This window comes from Lontra canadensis, unplaced genomic scaffold, assembly GCF_010015895.1.
Source record: "Lontra canadensis isolate GAN:19392208 unplaced genomic scaffold, GSC_riverotter_1.0 scaffold67, whole genome shotgun sequence".
Taxonomy (NCBI): domain Eukaryota; kingdom Metazoa; phylum Chordata; class Mammalia; order Carnivora; family Mustelidae; genus Lontra; species Lontra canadensis.
The window spans coordinates 5,849,813-5,854,846 of NW_022631061.1; positions in this window are offsets into that span (position 1 = coordinate 5,849,813).

Below are 5,034 nucleotides of genomic sequence, written 5' to 3' on the forward strand. Positions count from 1 at the left end.
TGTCTTATTTGTGGTTTTTTTTTTTTTTTTTTTTTTTTGGTAATAATCTCCCTGTGAATTAACATTATACTCTTAAGTTAAATAATTGCTCCTTCATACTAAAGAAATATATTGAAAGGACACAACTTGAAACTTTAGAGTCCAGAAACATCATTTTAATGTACTTTGAAAATTTACTATCCAAGTATGCAATGCTGGGCCTCTCATTTGCCATTTATTCCTTCATCTGTTGGAGGAAATTTACCACATGCAAAAGCAGAGATTATTTTCTATCCTCCAAGGGACCATTTTTGGCCACAGGCACGTAACTCTTTGCTTGGCAGGTCATTACCTGTAATCATATTTCCCCTCAATCAAGACCTATATTTCTGCAGGAAATCTAAGGGTTGATTTTTGAAATATAATAGCATGAATATGAAGAATATTGTTGGAGCCATTTCTGTTGAAACTACAGAAATCCAACTTTTATTTCAGTGATTCAGATTTGGTATTAGGTTGGGTACTAAGAAGTATGCATGTTTTCAATAAATGCTTGAGGTTCCTGAAGAACATGTGTCTTGTGGTTCACAGCAAAGGTATATTAGTATAGAAATTACTCTTTGAGCAAGTGTATTTTTCTGTCATTGATCCATCTTTTGGAACATTTTTTTCATTAGAAATATGGTTCATGGAACAAAGAGTTTGCTTGACAGATTTGTATATCAGGCTCTGAACAGTTTCTTTAATTTGTGGCAACAGAAGCATGACTCTAAAATAAGCTAAACCAACAAGGTGAAATAAAAGATTTTGAATTTATATAAGTTAAATTACCTCTGTAAGGGTAACAGGGAGACCTGTTCTTTTAGTAGTGAGTGATAAAAAAATCAAGAAATGTTTAATTGACAGATACAGCTGCACACATACAAAAAAGCCTAATACTCTTTTAGGCTTGTGGGAAACTAGGTCAAGAGAGGTGATGATTGCCTTTCTGTTGCTGGTTGTACAAGTTAGGCCCCAGTTGGCAGTCGCAGTCATTGAGGGGCTTATATACCAGGAAGGATATACGGACATTGTAACAAAAGAACTGGGAAAGTGAGATGTGGGAGAGCTAAGAATGTTTTAATTTGGAAAAAAGAAAAGTAAAAATACGGTGACTTTCTTCTAATGTTTAGAATAATGGACTTGGAAGTATGAGTGGTCTTATAATTTGCTTATCTCTAGAGCAGTGCTTCTCAGAGTAGAATCTCTGGACCAGCACCAGCAACACCTGGGAACTAAGAAACACAAATTCTCAATTTTCATTCCACATCTACTGAGTCAGCAACTATGGGAACGGGCCTCAGCAATCTTTGTGTTGTACCACCTCTTTAGGGAATTCTGATGTAAGTTTAAGTTTGAGAACCACTGCTCTAGAGAATGTATACTTAGGATCAGTGGGTGTAGATTAAAGAGCGACAGTTGGAGGTAAAGAACAACTTTCTACCAGCTGGCTACCATAATTGTTTGGCAAACTTGAGGGCTCCTTATAAACAGGAAGTGTTCAGGGGGAGAATTAATGGAGAATGCAATGCCCACATATGCTAGACATTGCACTGGAAACTTTATGTATTATTATAACCTTACATTTCTAGGAGGTAGATATTATCTTTGTTCTATAAAAGAAGCTGAGGTTTAGAGAAATGAAGTATAATTTATATAATAAAACATACCCATTTACAGTCTATGATTTTTGACAAACATTCAGAGTAGCCATTATCCTAATCAGGATACAGATTTCATCACCTTAAAAAGTTTCTTATACATTCCTTTACAGGCAGTCCACCCCTACTCTGGCCTAAGTGACCAGTGATCTACTTGCTGTCATTATAGGTTAGTTCTGCCTGTATGTAGAGTCAAATACTGTATCGTCTTTTTGTCAGGCTTCATTGTTTCAGAAATAAAAATGAGATTCCTCTATATTGTTGAAACTTAATGTTATACTAATTTCAATTTTTACTGGCCAGTAATGAGTAATGTTTGTATATGTTTTAAGCCTATTTACTTACTGATGGACCTTTCGGTGTCCAGGTTTTGGTTGTTATCAACAGACTTCCTCTGAATATTGTTGTGTAAGTCTTTTTATGGACTTACTGTTTTCATTGTCTTGAGTAAATATGTAGGAGTAGAATGACTGGACATAAGATAGGTGTAAGTTTAACTTTTAAGAAGTTTCCAAACAGGCCTCCCAATGAGGTGGTACCATTTTACATTCCTACCAACAAAATATGAGAGTCGTAGTTGGTCCTATAAAATTGGTTTCATTGATTTTTTGTACTGTTTATATTTTATTGATTACCTTTTTATCTTTATTAATCCCATCCTCCTACCTTGATTCAGTTTGCTCTTATTTTTCCAGAATCTTAACATGGAAATTTAGATGAATGATTTTAGACCATTTTTTTCTAATATCATTTAAAATTAAAAATTTAACCCTGCATACTGATCTAGTTTCCTCTATAAACTTTGGTATCTTGTGTTTTCATTTCCATTAGTTTAAATTATTTTTTAATTTCACCTGTGATATTTTTTCTTTGATTGAATCATTACTTGGACATGTGTTAATTTCCAAATAATTAAGATTTTCCAGATACATTTTCAGGTCTTCTTTATTCTTTTTAATTTTCTGTCATTTACTGAAAGGAATATTGGAATCCCCAGCCATAATTATGGATTTGTCTGATTCTATTCTTTTGGATTTTACCTCATGCATTTTGAAGCTATTAGGTGCAAACATATTAAGGATTATTATGTCTTGCTGATGCATTGACACCTTTGTCATTATGAAACGTGCCTCTTTATTTCTGATAATACTTATTGCACTAAATCTACTCTATCTAATATTAAGATAGCTGGAGAAGCCTCCAGCTTGCTTTTGCTGAGAGTTTGCTTGGTGGACATATTTGTAGCTAAGGTCTGCTAGCAGTGAGTTCTCAGTTTTGTTTACCTGGAATGTATCTTTTATCTTCATTTATAGAAATCTTGGTTGATGTTACTTTTATTTTTTTTTTTCCCATAGCACTTTAAATATTTCTTCTACTACTTTCTGTTATTTCTCCTGAGAAGTTGATTAACATGTGTGGGGCCCCTTGGGTGGCCCAGTCAGTCAAGCATCTGACTCTTGATTTTGGCTCTTCTACTACCTTCTGTTATTTCTTCTGAGAAGTTGATTAAGATGTGTTGGGGCCCCTGGGTGGCCCAGTCAGTCAAGCATCTGACTCTTGATTTTGGCTCAGGTCATGATCTCAGGGTCAAGGAATTGAGCCCTGCATGGGGCTCAGTGCTCAGTGCAGAATCCGCTTGTCTCTCCCTCTGGTCTTCTACTTGTTCTCTCTCTCTCTCTCTTTTTCTTTCTTTTTTTTTTTTTAAGATTTTATTTATTTATTTGACAGAGATCACAAGTAGGCAGAGAGGCAGACAGAGAGAGAGACAGGGAGAGAGAGGAGGAAGCCGGCTCCCTGCCAAGCAGAGAGCCCAAAGTGGGACTCGATCCCAGGACCCTGAGATCATGACCTGAGCCGAAGGCAGAGGCTTAACCCACTGAGCCACCTAGGCGCCCTCTCTCTCTCTTTCAAATAAACTGTTAAGATGTGTCTTGACACTATTTTTCTTAGTATTTTCCTGTTTATATTGCTTCATATTTATTGCTTCATATTTGTTGTTATTGCCATTTCTCATTGTTCTTCAGTTTGGATAGGTTCTGTTGCCTTCAAATTCACTGATCTTTTGCAGAGTTAAACTGGCTTTTAACACCATGCAGTGAAATTGTCATTTTAAATAATCAATTTTTCCACTCTGGAAGTTAAGTTTCATTTGGTTCTTTGTTATATTTTACATTTCTCATTCTGTCCATGATTTTTTAAAAATTTCTTAAATATATTAATTAATTAATTAATATATTAATAATAACCCTTTTGAAATCTTTGATATTTCCATCATATCAGTCATTTCTAGATCTGTTTCTGATAATTTTTTCTGATCATAGACCAGGTATCCTGCCATGAATTTTTATTGGATGCTGGATATTTTGAATATTACATTGTAATGTTACATTTTTGAATGTCTGAAATCAGTTGCCTTTAAAGAGGTTTTTTATTTTATTATTATTATTTTTTAAGATTTTATTTATTTGAGAGAGAGTGAGAGCAGTAGTGGGAGGTGGGGCAGAGAGAGAAGCAGACTCCTTACTGAGCACTGAGCAGAGAGGCCCACATAGGGCTCTATCCCAGGACCATGGGATCATAACCTCAGCTGAAGGCAGACACTTAGCTGAGGTACCCAGGCACCCCTAAAGAGTTTTTTTTTTTTTTTTAATTACTATGTGTAAGCGAGCATGGGGGATGGGGTGGAGGGAGAGGGAGAGACAGTCCTTTGCAGAGTGTGGCAGAGATGGGTCTTATGACCCTGAGATCATGACTTGAGCCAAAACCAAGAGCCTGACACTCAACTGACTGAGCCACCCGGGCTCCCCTAAACAGTTTTGAACTTTGTTTTAGCAGCGGTTATTTGATTAGTAGCTTAATCCCTTTGGCTGCTTATTTTTTTTTTTTTTAAGATTTTATTTATTTATTTGACAGAGAGAGAGAGATCACAAGTAGGCAGAGAGGGAGACAGAGAGAGAGGAAGGGAAGCAGGCTCCCTGCCTAGCAGAGAGCCGGATGTGGGGCTCAATCCCAGGACCCTGGGCTCATGACCCGAGCCGAAGGCAGAGGCTTTAAACCACTGAGCCACCCAGGTGCCCCTGGCTGCTTATTTTTCACCATTTCTTGGAGTAGTTTTTATCTGTAATTGAGCTTTAAAACTGAGGCATGATTTTTGGTGTTCTACTAAATGCCCTGGAGATCATTGAGGTGTCTATAACCTGAATCACCAGAAATCAAATGTCATCCAGCTCTGCGTGAGCTCTGGTAATTTTTTAGCTTTTAGTTTCCAACAGATCTTTTCCCAGTAGTTTTTTTTTATTTTATTTTATTTTTTTTTTTTGTGGTCTGGCTTTGTGGAGTCATGCCCAATGCATAT